This window comes from Falco peregrinus, chromosome 1 (assembly GCF_023634155.1).
Source record: "Falco peregrinus isolate bFalPer1 chromosome 1, bFalPer1.pri, whole genome shotgun sequence".
In the NCBI taxonomy this organism is placed as follows: domain Eukaryota; kingdom Metazoa; phylum Chordata; class Aves; order Falconiformes; family Falconidae; genus Falco; species Falco peregrinus.
Genome location: NC_073721.1, coordinates 78,964,056 through 78,978,704, shown reverse-complemented (window position 1 = coordinate 78,978,704; position 14,649 = coordinate 78,964,056). Strand labels below are relative to the sequence as shown.

The 14,649-nt window shown below is 50.3% G+C and overlaps 1 protein-coding gene across 4 annotated transcripts in view; it reads left to right on the top strand.

Annotated features, from left to right (window-relative positions):
* The first annotated feature begins 1,885 nt into the window (after nucleotides 1–1,885).
* SLC8A3 (solute carrier family 8 member A3) overlaps nucleotides 1,886–14,649 on the top strand; it is a 114,573-nt gene continuing 101,809 nt past the window's right edge. For all 4 annotated transcript variants that reach the window (XM_055791552.1, XM_055791542.1, XM_055791551.1 and 1 more), the window contains exon 1: nucleotides 1,886–2,002. The gene's annotated coding sequence lies outside the window, so the exon portion shown is untranslated. The remainder of the gene's footprint in view (nucleotides 2,003–14,649) is intronic.

Here is a 14,649-nt window from a genome sequence, read left to right as displayed (position 1 = left end):
TCTGGGTTTCCGTGCCCTGCTCTAATAACAGTAAGTAGCCAGACCAGAACAGTTAACTGCTGTTGCAGGTCTCCACATCCCTTCTGTGCTGACGTGTGGGACCAGGGGCTGCCTGGAGCATACGTAACTAGAATGTATGAGCTGACTTTCAGGGACTTGGTGGTCTATGCTTTCTTGTGGGGGACTGCAGCCCATTTGCAGCTTCCCTTACCTGTTTTTGGCAGCATGAAGTACGTGCAACTATTTCACACGTCGACCTCCCAGTAACTGTTTTGCTGCCCTTTCAGTTTCTCTCTTTGTACATCTCCTGCCTATGCCTGGCCAAGGTAAAAGCTGTTGCCCAGCATAAGACTTGGGCTCGGGTTTCTCACGGCAGTTTATGCAGCTGCTTTTGATGGGGACAGTTTGCACTCCACACCTGCTCAGGTCTCACTAGGAAGCTTCTGCTCCCTCATCCCCTCATGGGGTAAGGGGGAGTCACCCACAGCAATGGAGTGGGGACAGCTTCTCTCTGGAGTATGAAACAGCCCATCCTTTGGCACAGTAGCCATGTGTCAAGGATGATTGCCTTGTAGTACATGGGCTTACTGGTTCTTTGAAGAAGTGAAAAGCCATGCCAGAAGGTAAATCTCCTGGAGACACATGTCTGCTTGTAACTGCTGTTATGAAAACAGAGGGGATCACAGGGAGAGACAAACCTGTGTGCACACATCATGATGTGTCTGGGACAAGGCATAAAGCTACTGTCCTATTCCAGGGCCCTGGAAACCAGCCCCCAGTCATCTGCCGAAGTCAAATAGCAACTTTGGAGGCAACGTCTAATTTTTGCCTTAAAATGACTCGCTGTCTCGCAACTTGTTATTTGACTTTGGTTTAAAAAACCCAAAAGACTGGGTGGTTTCTGCTTGCAGAAACCAAAGCATGTGGCTTTAAAAGGATACCAGGACCAACTCTGCCTGTGTAATTACATTGCATACATTAAATCTCTCAGAAATGTTTGGCAGATGCTTTAAATTTCAGATATGCAATCAATATCTTCTGCTCTGAGGCTCAACTACTGTGTTCTTCCCCTCCCTTGCTTGAAATACACAAAGTCAAGTCGATATACTTGGAGGGTACAGGAGTGCTCCCCACTCAGTGAGTGTGTCTCTCTTATCTGTATATACCCACGGAGGTCTCACGGGGGGGCGGGGGGCTGTGTGTAAGTGTGCGCATGCTATATGCAAGACATGCTCTGCCTTTATTTATTTTGGAAAGGGTTTGCTCTGGTTTCGCTGTGCTTTGCTTTAACCGATCTGAAAATCCCCCCCCCCTGGATTCAGGAGAATAAATATGCATGGCTTGTAATTCTGTTGCAGCTCTGGCTCCCAGCTGATAGGGTGACGTGCGGTCCGGAGCCTCGCAGATTGGCTTTTTGATTTGGCTTCTTGCTGCAGTTGTGCAAACCCCGCTGCTCGCAGCGAGCAGGCTCCGCGCTTCGCCGTAATGCTGGGGAGCCCGGACCGAGCCCCGCCGGCGTGAGCGCGGGAGCGGGGGAAGCCCGGCAGATTCAGTGGCAATCTGGGGTACAATCCATTTTCTCTTCCCCCCTCCCTCGACCCTCATTCATCTCCGTCCTCCTCCCCCTTCGCCAGCCCTCCCTTCCCTCCCCAAACTCCGCCGCACGGAGCTGAAGATCAAGGCTGGTGGATTTATCAACATTTTACCTCCACCCCCACCCCCTTTTCCAGATGCACCTCCCCGCTCACCCTGACAGCTGCAAAAGAGAGCACAGGTTTTGTAGCGAGCGAGGCAACTTGGACTGACATGCAAAGGCGAACCCCCCCGTACCTGCACACACCGTCGGTGAATCACCGGGAGATGCGATGAGCAACCTTTAGGAACCGGAAGGATTTGTACCGGGGAGCGAGCGGAGCCCCCCCACCCCCGCCCGCCCCTCCAAAAAAAAAAAAAAAAAAAAAAAAAAAAAAGAAAAAAAAAGTCAGGAAAGCAGCCAGAAGGGGTAAGTATGAGGGTGCTACCCCCTGCTCTGCCGAGGCGCAGGGCTGGCGGTTAAGTTTCCTGCTCGCAAGCAGGGCTCCATGCCTGGGGCGGGGGGCTTCTGCCGGGCGGGGGAAGGGGATTTAACGTTGCCCAGGTGCTGGCAGCTCGCTTCATCCGCGCTGCTTTGCCGGAGCTGTGTGTGCGTGTGTGTGTGTGCGTGTGCATGCATGTGTGGGTGCGCGTGTGTGCGCGCTGCGGGGGCTGGGCTTTGCATACGGCGCGGAGCGGGCGCTGCGGGAGGGATGCGCGGCGGGGAGGGGGCGCCGGGCCGGGCGCTGCGGGGCCGGGGCCTGGCGGAGGGAGCGGGCGAGGGAAGCGCCGGCAGCCGCCGAGCGCGGCGGGGCGTGCGCGGCAGGGAGCAGCCCCGGCCCGCGGCCCCGTGGCGGCGGCCCCGGGATCCCTCCCGCCGCCGGGCGGGGGTGCCCCGGCTCGGCTCGGTGCGGCCCGCAGGGATGCCGGGGAGCTCGGGGGGGCGGCCCTGCCTGGGGCTGCCGGGCGGGGAGGGCCACTCTCATGCAGTGCTATAAATTTCTCCCCCTTTTTTTTTTTTAACGTTCCTTTTTTTTTTTTTTTAATCTTTCCCCCCACCCCCCGTCGGTGGAGGCCGGGCCAGCCGGGGCCACCGTCCCGGGCAGCTGTCGCGCTCCGTCCGGCGGGGCCGGCTTGTTTACCCCGGGTGTCAAATATAGCTGCTGCGCCAGGCTCTGCCCTAAATAGGGCACGGGGCCGCCGGCGGGCCCCGGCCCCCACTGCCGGGGAGAGAGCCGGTACCACACGCACGCATACGAGCTGACCTAAATGTTGGGTAATTTTGTGCTCATCCTCCCTCCCAGCCTTGCTTCAGGGCTTTATTTTTTTCACCTGTGTCTAAAGTATCGATTGCTCTGGGTGGGAGGTGAAACCGTTGCAAGTGCTTTGGGGCTTTGGTGGTGTGTGGGTTTTTTGGTTTTTTTTTTTTTTTTTTTTTTTTTTTACTGTTATTCTAAAACGTGAGGCTATGGCCATCTCCCCCTCTGCCCCCCCAAGTGGAGCTGTAGTGTAATGGTTGGGTTCCTGGCTCCTTGGTTTGTTCCTGGGCTTGTTCTCGGGATATCACCCTAAAAATCTATTTTGCAGTTAAGGTGAGATGCTGAAGGAGCAGTGAGGGTGAGAAGGGGTGCCTTGTGCACCCCCACCCCCCCTCGTGCTTATATGCGTGTTCCTTTAATTCCTTGCATCTCTTTGTGGAGCAAAAGGGTGATTTTTGTTGAGCTGTTTTTTATTTCTGGAGAGGACTGGGCTGGAAGACTTAGGTAACAATCAGCGGCATCTTCCCATTCAAGAGCGCTCGTCCCGTGCTCTCCGGGAGCTGGTGGGAGGCCGGGGGGAGCAGAGCTGCCTTCGGGGCTGCGGGGCATGGAGGCCTTGGAGACAGGTGCTGGGTAGGTTTGGTGCAGCGGGGAGAGACATTGCTCCCCTGTGGCACCAGCATTTCTAGGGAGTCCCTTATCCTGCTCCATCCGCTGCTTTGCAGGCGTTTGTTTACCCTGATCATGGTTTAGCTAAGAAAGTGAGTCGTGTTCGGTGCCTGTGTTCAGGCTTCTGTGGTGAACTGGAACAAGGCTTGTTTCCCGAGCAGAAGTAGCGGTGTCGGAGAGGAGCACGTCCAGCTACTGCCGAGGGCTGGCTGGGGAGGAGCGAGAGCAGCCCAGGAGCCCTCAGCTCTTGCCGTGAGGGTGATGGTGCAACGTGATGGCAGTCAGATCAGTTAGCCCCCGTTATAAATAAAAGGGTGAACACCAACCAGGGCGGGGAGGGAGAGGACTGCATGAGAACAGAGAGCCCTGGGGAAAAGGTGCAGTACAGCAGTCTGTTTGTTGTGGTGGTGGTTTTTTGGGTTTTTTTTTCCCAAGCCAAAAATGAGTTCTGCTCTAGTAAGTGGGTGGTTCAAGCATTTCCCAAATGCCTGAGGTACGACAGATTGTGGTAACCCTGCTGCTGAGGTCCTGTGTGAGGGCAGTGGAAATGCAGGTAGGCTCCGGATCTCTGGCACGCCTCCAGCATGCTGCTGGGCACATAGTTTCATCTGCCTGGGTCTCATTTGTATCATTAATGGTATTTTTCTACCTGTGTAGGGATTTGGTGAAGACACGGTTGCAATAACTAGTGGGTGACAGTGTGCGAGAGGGAAGGCGAGTGCGTAGCCATCCTAATGGCACTCTGCATAGCACTTCTCCCTTGCAGAGAGATTGCCCTCTGCCTCTGCAAAGCTGCCACCTGATGCGATGGCACCTGGGATGGCAGGTGCCATTACCAAGTGGGATAGTCCTTTCCATCACCCTGGGCAGCTCTGTGCTGTCTTGAGCACCAGCACCCAGAACAGGAGAGCGCACGTGGAGCTGGATACTGAGCATGGTCTGGGTTCATGCACCGTGCTGTGCTCCATGGGCTCTCACTTGGCCAGTGTGAGCGTGGGAGCTGCCGTGTCCGACCAGAGCAGACTTTGTTGCTGGGATCACGGGCAGTTGTTCTGCATGATAGTTGCAGGGCACTTGGGGTGCTACTTCTCAGCTTGGCTGTCTTGTAGGAAGGGAGGAGGTACCCAGGGATGAATCCAGCCTTCCTGCTGCCTCTGCCTTCCTCTGGAGCTGGTGAGGTGAAGCCAGGTGAGGCTGGTCTGTGTATGGTGGATGCTATGGTATTGCTGGTTGGACAGGTAGAGTCATTGCTAAGGGCCTGGGCTGACCTGCTGCCATGTTGTGCCTGATCCCACATGTATCCCTCGTTCTCAGGGGATCCTTCCTGCAATACATCCTGCATCCCATCCTACAGCCCCAAGGCAGGGAAGTGCCGTAATGGAGTGTGTCAGCACTTTTTATTAGAAACCAAGTATTCCCTCTGCCAATATTTTCAAGTGAAGCACTGTACAGACAAATGGTCTGCCTGTCAGGTTTTTGTTTGCTTGTTTTAAACAAACAGCATCAGTCTCCTCCCCTAAGCCTCCCCAATGACCAAGTGGCGGTGACAAATAGTTCCTTGTTCTTTGTTGCTGTCATGTTTCAGATGTCTTTCATGTGCTTCAACAGTTAAAAAGATAGCTTTGATTGCCAGCCAAATTTCTTTTTTTTTTTTTAATCAGACAGTAATATCTAATTCTGTATTTATAAAAAAAAAAAGTGAAGGAAATTAAATTACACAGATAAAGCCATCTTCTTAATAGGGGAAAAAAAAATCTCTGAAGCCCGTAAGTTGGTAGTTGTGATGCTCCATCTACCATCACCCATTGTTTTTAGGTATTGTGGCACAGATTGATGCTATTGTTGATTTACTGTTTAGATAACAGTAACTCCTAAAAGCATCAGCCTGGTTGGGGGCCCATGTTTCGAAGTGCCATACAAATGTCTAATAAATTTCAGTCTTTGCCCTGCAGAGTTTGATGCACTGAGAGATTACATGAGACCATACACCAAGCTGTTCTTGGGGCACCTTTAAAATGCCTTCTGTGCTGCTAAGCTTGTGGTCCTGCATTTGCTGATTTCGTCAATGTAGGGCTGTGAGGTCTGGGGCTGAAGACAAGGTTGCTGTCCCTGCTACCTCCAGAATGAAATCTGGAAACCACCTTGAGTCTCCTACCGCTTCAGTGGGTTGCCGGACCACTTGGGAACTAATGTGTGGTATAAGTAGTTGGCTTCCCTCCTTCCCCTCTGCTCTCTCTGCATTAATGCTTTAAACTGCAAGCTCTGGTTGAGGGCCAGATGTGTGTGCACAAAGTTCAGCACGATGACCTCCCAGTCTCCCCTCTAGGCATTTTTGTCACAGGGTTTTGCAGGAGTAGCAAGGCGTCAGGTGGCAGGGGTGTGTCATGCCATTCCGAAGGTACCACCACCACCCCATCTTGCCATGGTTGCAATGGGAAGACCTAGGTGCTGTTGTTCCTGTAGTACAGTATCGTAAAGTAATTGGTTCACCCCATAAGACACATTTATAAACAGGTGATGTCCCCATGCTCCTTCAACTCTCAATTTGCTGGTAATTCTGTCTTTAAATCCCCTTGCTGGAGCCTTTGATCACACAGCTGAGCTGCCGTTGATGTCTCTGACAGCTGACATCATGGGAGAGAGGGGAGCTTAGAGCTCTTAACATTTTATTTTTTTTTATGATAGCTTGTTTTCTAACAAAACACTCCGATGAGGACTTTCCATCATAATAAAACAGGGAGCTTTTCCAGAGCACTCAGATTTAGGAGAAGATTCTGTTTCCATTCAGCATTTCCATTCACTAGCAGATTATTTCAAGGCTGCAAAATTGGGCTTGCTCTGTTTGCTACCTTCCTCTGCTCTGCTGCCTTTTAACCTAAGCCTCCTAACTCAGGACAGCAGCAGAGACAGCCAGGTCAAGAGCAATCAGAAATACTAAATATCCTGTGCTGCTGGACATGTTTTGCAACCAGGGAGTTGTCGGAGAGTTTTAGAAAGTATAGACATACGAGGCTGCATTGCTACTGCTTTCATCGTCACCTTCTCCTAGGCTGGTACTTGGAGGCTGTCTCAAAGCAAACAGCAGCACTCGTCAGCAGCAACGCAGAGTACGGTTTTAATCAAAAGAAATGTAGTGATGCAGAGATGTACCGATGAGAGGGCACTTAGATCTGACTGCTGAGGTTGTGTTGAAGGTAACATGTCCAGGAGTGAACGGGGGCCTCCGGTGCTGACAGTGCAAGGTGCCCTGTCAGGGTGTCCGTGTGCTGGTGAGAGCTGGTTTCTTTCTCTGGGCCAGAGCGGGGGGAGCTAGAGCAGGTCTGCACCTTGCTTTGTGGTTGAGCTGCAGCTCGCTCTGGATGTGGCCTAGCTCCCCTCAATGCGAGTAGCAGTAGGAGAGAGTGTCACCAGGGTCCAGGCAGGCTGTGAGTCTCCCACTGCCATCCCCACTGGGGAAGGCACCACTGCCTCTGCCACACACTGCTGGCCCACCCCAGCCAGTGACAGATGGAGACTCAGAATAATGCCCTGTGTAAAGAAGCCATGCTTTTGCCCTCCATGCTGTTTGATGTCAGGAAAATTTGTTTTGGGGCATTAAGGCCTGGATATCTTGGTTTACCACCTTGAGGATCTTCCTTGGTGGAAAGTCATATCTTGATGTTGAACTTAAAGTTCACCTTAATAAGCACCTTCATCCTGTTCCATGGTTTTGGTTGGGATTACTACTTAACCCTTGAACAGGCATGTTGGCTGGGAAAAATGGAGGTGGGGATACATCTCTGCCTTTGCATAGCAAGATGAGGCTGTTAAATGTTTCAGGAGGTGTTGCAGGGTTCACCACGGCAAGAGGCAAACCTGCCCCTGCCCATGCAGCTAATGCCCCTGCTGTGCTTGTCATTTGTGCCTTGGTTTCTACAGCCTTCCCACCTTGTCTGCTTGTTCCTGCTCCTGTCCTATCCCCTGCAGGGTACTGGCACTGTGGCACATGTGGCCAGGTAGTGGGTTCAGCTTGCTTTTCAGCCAGGTTGGTTCCTGGTCTCATTCATGGCATAGCCATGCCAACAGCTACACCAACAAAAAAGGGAAAGCTAGTACAGAGTGGGAACAAATGACCAGAGGTGGAAAATGTTCAGGTTGGTTTAAGAAGCCCTGCTTCCACCTGTAAAGCTGCTGCCTGAATTGCCTGCAGCAGTTAAGGCTTGGAGTTGGTTCAGCCTTGAAGTCTGCTCTTGATGAGACGGATAGTCCTGAATGCAAATTAGTTGCAAAGAACCTAAGAGTGATGGGGTCTGCAAAGCGCTTCTTAAGCTATTAAGAAGCACAAGAATCAGCAGGGGAAAAAAGACAAAATAGTTTTTAATATAAAATCTTCCCAAGAACATGCACAAGGCTTGATCCTGATTAAAAACAAAAATCAAACTGAGAGTCTAGGCCAAGCTCCTTCTCAGGTGCAATGTACCAAATGGACTCGGGTCCTGCAGGAAGGGAATAAAATGAAAACTTCCCCCTCTGCTCTCTGTTCTTTCAAGTCCCTTGAAAGCTTCACACTAGCACTCGGTACTTCATCAGCAACAAACTCTCCATGTTGAAACCTCCAGACTGCATTCCCTGGCAGTGCAAGTGGGAGCGGTGCCAACTGTTTTATTAGGTTTGCACCCATGAAATCCACTAGCGGGGAAGGACCTGACTCCTTGTCATCAGGAGGCTGCAGCGGGCGAGGTTTGTGCTGCTGCCCTGTGCTTGCTGAGGGTGCTGCGCTTAGCCAGTATGCGAGTCCTGGGGGGGCTGCCTGTCTCAGGACTAACTGGGCACCCTGGTGTGAGGACCTGAGGCCCAGAGTGAGATGGAGGTCTCAGTGTTGTTGTCTTCAATTAGCAAGGCAAGGCAGGTGTCTCTGTGTGTGCTTTTCCTTTGCGAAAGATCCCGGTGAGGGATGATGACATGCTGCTGCTTTTGTTTTGGCAGCCCCCTGACAAGCCTTTCAAAGTTTGGGTTATAGGAGGCAGGCAGAAGGGATGCTGCTGGAGCCAGATGTGATGGGGTGTTCTCCTGTCTGAGCATCGTGGAGACGGGTGCACTAGATGTTGCCCTCACATAAATTACCACCTGCTCTGGCTCTTTAAGCATCATTTTTTCCTTCTGTTTTAACCTTCCAGAGTGGTTTCAGGTTCACTTCTTCTAGTAAATGTTTCCTTTTCTCTAACTTAAATAATCCATCTCCCCAAAGCTGACCTGACAGCACAGCACACTTCATGAAACCCTGGCTTCTGTGGGGAAATGCAGCACCAGCAGTGACCCTGCTGGTGTCCCAGCTAAAAATAAAGCCTGTCCCTCCTGGCAGTGTTGGGGTTTGCTTTTAAGTAGGTAGGCAGTTTTACCCATCGGCAGCACTGTGCTCTTCTGCCAGGCAGAAGGCGCAGCTTAACCTTCAGAGCATGACGGAGCTGCCTGCCCTCTGGGGAATCGCACTGGGATGCTGAAGGTGAGAAGATGCTCAGCGGCACATGCTGCACCTATGTCACTCCCAAAAAACTGCTGGCTTGCCTGTTGCCTGCTTACATCCATCTGCTTGCTGCTTCATGCATCCCAGTGAGTCACAAGCACCTCTCCTTCCCCCAGCTCTGGCCTTTTGACTCCTCTGCTTTTCCGTCTTAAATATATAGATTTCTTCATGGTTTTGCCATAATGGCCCCAGCTCCCCACTTACCTCAACAACTCTGTGCCTTCCAACTTCCCAGTCTTCTAACAGCACCTGTCACATGTTCAGCCCCCCATTTATCCTCTGTGGTTCTTTGCCTGTTCTCTCAGGTCCGTGTGGGCTTGGCTGCTGGGGCAAAGCAAGAGGTTGGCTCACTCGGGAAGCAGATGCTCAGTTAAGAAGGGTCTTTCCAGATCTCACTGTACACGCACATTAGCAAGTTTCACAAAAACTGCTAAGGTTGAAGTACGCTCCGGAGCAAAAGGAGGGATGCATCCTGGCCGGTGACTCTGGATATTCTGAGTTTCCATGCACATCTAGTTTTCCTTTGAGTCTTCCAGTACTTATTTATTATGGTATTGAGTTCCACAGATTGCACAAATGCACAGCATAGAATTTAAAAGGTTTCCAGTGCTTGCCAGATCAAATACCGTGAGTCTGGGAGCTTTCTGTTGGTGTTTGCCTTGAACTTCTTTTGGCCTGGTTGACCACCTCTGTCCCTCTGACCGCAGCTGATTTCCCGGTGAAGGCTCAGGGAGGGCGTGTTTGAGTTGTGAAAGGGGATTGGGGAGTGTTTGGTTGTGCAGGATTCCAGAAGCTTCATCTACTTACCATTGCAAAGAGGGCATGAAGAGGTGGCACGGTTGCAATCTGCAAGTATCTGTATGGGGAGCCAACAGCTGAGAGACACAGGACATTGGCTGCAGTCACCTCGGCCAAAAGGGTGGTAATCTCTCCGATGGCACATTCTTACACACTTCGTGGAAGGTGCACCGGTGGTGCTGGTGGCTTGCTGACCGGCTGGCCAGCACAGGGGGCTCAGAAAGGGCAGCAGTGTGTACTGCCTCTTGCTTGGCTGGTAGCTGGGTATGGGAAGGACCATAAGTTTGCTGTGGGAAGAAGAATTAGGGGAAGGGGTGCGGAAATGTTTGTGTGCAAGTCTGCAGGGGGAATGGTGGGCAGGGAGCAAGAGGAAGGATTACTGTGGAGTGGAGGGTTGTTGGGTTACAGGGTTACAGGGCTCAAATTAATTGAAAACAAATTTTTATTCATTTTTCTTCTCATTGAGCTCCCACAGAAAAATGGATTAATTTTGAGGCTTTGCTTGTCTTTAGAAGAAACCATCCTTTTGCCAAAGACAGCTTGTGCTTGTTCGTTTACCTGTTTGTGTCACTGGCCTCAATGAAATGGTAATGGTGGCTGTGCTCGAGGTAGCGCTCTCCCTGTCCCACTGCTCCTCACATGCTGGTGTTTGGGGACTGTTGTTCCTGGTCTGGGCAGAGTGTTTTTTGTCACCTGTGACAGGCTTCCCAGATGACAGGAGTTTCTGTCAGCAGCGATGGCAAGAAGAGCTGGGTTCAGGGCACCACCACAGAAGTACGGCGGGACAGGAGAGGCTTTCTGGGCTGAGGGAGCTGGGCACGGGGGCTGGCTGTGGAGTAAGGGTGTGAAAACAGGCTGTTCATTCCTGCCTTAGCTGTTGCTCAAATCGGTCCTCCACTGAAACTCCCAGCAAGAGAGGGACCCTGGAATTTTCTCATCCTAGCCTTGTCTTAGGGGAGATTTGGACTTCAAAGCCAGTAGAGTACATCTCAGTTTAAATCTTCTCTTTGCAGAAGTGGGTGGAAAGATAATTTCTGCACTTCCTGGAGGGTACTTGAGCTTCTCTGTAAAACTGATGGAGATGTAGGACTACTAGCATCCATAATGGAGTCTGTGTCCTTCAGTGACAGGATAGAGGCTGTCCTCTCTCTTTGCCTCGATGGCTTAAATAGACCATACAGTGGGTGGGTGCGTGGGATAAACATGTTATCCAAGTACCTGCATTAAGCTAGTGACTCCTGTCATTGTAACTCCAGAATGAGGCATTTCAGGATGCTGTTCTGAGGTGATGCTGGGCATGTGGTGGAGAAGAGAGACTCCAGGCCTTGTTTGCTAGGGTCTGGACCTGTGGGGGGAAGGAGGATTTTCTCCTTCCCTTGTCTTGTTTCAGTGCATTTGGCTGATGTGGTCATCTCCCATGACTCAGCTGTTCCTGTTGGCAGGACTAGTTGTAGCAAATCCAGGGCCAGCATGGAGCACTGGGAGGAGGGAGGAACCATGGCGGGATGTACAGGAATACAGTTGGTATGGAGGAAGCAGGAAGATGCTCCCAGCTGATGCGTGTGACATGAATTGCAAAAAGGAGATAGATGAAGCTTTCTTTTTGGAGGTTTAATGTTATGTGAAATGTTGCCAAAGCTCCTCAGGTAGCTCTTCCAGTAGAATAAGATGGCTTTGCTGACTTGGGCTCATTGACCTATGCATAAAACGCCAGAGAAAATCTGGTCCTAAGGACCCTCTTTCTCTTCTCTCTTGCCAGCTGTCTGTTGGTGGTATACAAGTTGTCTGGGCTGGAAAGATAGTCCTCATTTTCAAGACGACTTTGTGCAAAAGGTGGCTTTTGGAGGGGAGGGTCAAGGGAGAGCAGCTGGTATAAGTAGTGCTCTGAATACTGTGAAAATGCTCTTTCTTCCACTTTGGAGATAATCAACAGCATGATTATTATGTACTTTGCTGGGAAATTCTTCTGACACGTGGTGCTCTGCATCCAGTTTTCAAACGTTCCTCACTGGTATCTAAGTTAAGACTTGCTGACTGCTGGGAATTGGGAGAGCATAGTTGCAGGCATGTTAGAAATGGCAAAGGAGGAGCCTCCTCCTTTTCAGACAAGGTGCTTTGTTGTATGTGCTGCTCCTGAGTTGGTACACATGTGTAAGTAATCTTGATTTTTTGAACCTTCTTGAAGAATCAACTCATGTATTTACCTGGCTTAGCACTGTGCTTTTTGGGGTGTGGCGTCTGCCCAGTGCTCTTGGCAAGAACCAAGAAATGGTTGCTCTCCTGTCTTTCTTTGGAGAAGGCAGCAGCGGCCTCTCCTAGAGTCATCTGTTCGGTTTTCTGCAGCAGTTTTAAATCATGTTTAGGTGTCCAGTGGAAAATCCATGATTTCAGTGGGGTCAAGGTGTCCAAGTGGGTGAAAGAGCTGCTCCGTTAAGCTTGTAACTACCCTGTGAAATCTGGTCCTTTGTGACTCCTTCGGTGAAATATCTGAGACACGCTGAGACCATGGATGGGATGGTGGGGGAATTTAGTGCTGCTGTTGTAACAGTGAGAGAGAAAATGTGGGTACTGAGGGTGACTAGCTCCAGATGGTATTTCAGATTACCTACTCATGACAGGACAGAGTGGGGCAGCCAGCCAGGGAGGGCAGACCTGCAGCTGAAACACAGACTGAAAGAAAAAAGGCGAATAATCCGGTCTGGTAATGCCATAGTGAAGAACAAATCTCTGCCTGTCTTTGCTGTAGAGATCAGAGGCGTATGGCTTTATGCAGCCCACAATGAAGCCATCAGAGGGTGGGGGGTGAAGAAATGAAGGTGGGGCAGCAGATAGCCTGGAGACTGCTGCCACTTACTGTAATTGTCGTAGCAGCTCAGCTTCCACTGTTTGTTGTCCATGTCATCTTTGCAATTACCATATGGTAAATATAACTTGAGTCTCTAGCAAATAACAGAGCTAATATTAAGAGAGAATCTGTAAACAGCTAGTGCATAAATGAACAAAGAGCAATAAACAGCCTGGACTTACGAAGAATGAATTAATCATGGTAGATGTGAGCGTTTATTTTTTTAAAGCATTTGCAGAATTAGCAGCTGAAAAAAACACCAAAGGATTAAGATGCCTAAATTGTCAATAAGAGGTACGTGGGGATATGTGTCGGCAAAGGGTGAGCATGCTGTGTGAAATCTTACTTGATAACTGTATTCAAATGGGAGAATTTACAGGTTTTGGCACCTTCGAAGTGAAGTGGGAGGTATTTTGAGGATAACCCATAGCTCAGTGCATTTTTCATGCCTCCCGCTGTGCTCAGATCTGCAGCAGCAGCAGTGAGCGCATCACAGCATATTTCCCTCCTCTCAGCTGGAGACCCTGACTTCTTGGTTGAAACTCTGGAAATCTCTGTTTTGTTCCACACACGCCAGCCAGCGCAGCGCAGCGCTCCTCACACAAGCCCCGCCACGCTGGGGACACAGCAAACAGGCGGAGAGACCTTTGGATATGAGAAACACAGTGAGCTTCTGCAAATCAATCTCGATTTAATCTTTGTAACAGTGCGGTACCTCAGGAAAGCCTGCTGTACGGCGGAGCTGAGGGGTGAGACTCCGCTGCCCAGGCTCAGCTCTCCTGCTCCAACAAGAGCAGATCTGCTGCTGGGTTCAGTGGGAGCAGGTGCTGAGGTACGGCTCTCCCAGACACCCGTCTGCTCCTGACTGCTGCAAAGATGGAGAACCAAGAGGAGATGAAGATAAATTATTAAAGGGCAGGTTGGGCTAATTTATAAAGATTAAAATAAATTTGTGTGCTTTGGCCAAAGAATGACTGTGGAGGAGAACAGCTATTTACAAGTTATCTGAAGCATGTAAATCTCAGGCAGGGAGGAGAATGGTTGAGAGTGCTCCAAGGACAGGATAATGAGAACTAGCAGCATAAATTTTCTTAATTTCATCCTAAACATAAGGAAGACGGCTAAAACCTCCAAGATAAATTACATCATGGCAGAGTCTCTATGGGAGGTTGTGGAAATGCCATCACTTGGGTAATTTAAAACTGGGCTGGACAAAGTACTAGGAAATAATTTTCACAAGGGGAACACGGCAACTGTGGCCCCTGAGGCGTGGACCAGACAACTCTTCTGGCTGTGGTATAATTCTGAAATTAGTGAAACCTGTGCTAACTGGGCTAAGCGAGAGCCTTTCCTATCTGCCCCATTTACTGTGCCTGTCACACGGAGTGTGGAAGTCTTCAGTCTAACGTGACAAATGACAACTGCTGCTTCTTCATTGCAGTGGTAAAGGTGATTTCTGAGGTGTAGCCTTCTCCTCCTCCTCTCCCCTCCCAGTTTTCTGCCCAGTCTTCCACTGCCTCGTTTGTGCTGCTTCTGCCTCCATTAAATATTTTAATATTTCCTTTCGTACCGAGCCAGGAATGAGCCCTTCTGAATAGACTTGTGGAAGGCTTATAATTTCTGTTGTGTGTGACATGGCATTTTTTGTAAAAATAAGTTTTTGCTATATTTGGACAAAAAAAAAAATTCAGACATTTTCTTCATGTTTTTCCTTTGAGGAGAAGTTACGAATAAACAGGCCCATTCTGGAGGATTGGAGCAGCGTGTGCCCCAGCTGCTGGGGTTAGCACCCAGCGTGGCTGGCTGGTGGCTGACCCAGTAGCCCATCAGCCAGCCAGGGAAGGGCTCCCTGCTTGGCTACTTGTTGCATCAAATTCAGCACATCTCATGGTTTGTTTTGTTTGCCTCAAATGAGTGTTTTCCATCAGAAAGCTTGTGTTTTCTTAACGAACTCTGGATCTAAAGAGGGCGAGAGATGACTACAGCACCTTTCCCCCTCTTAT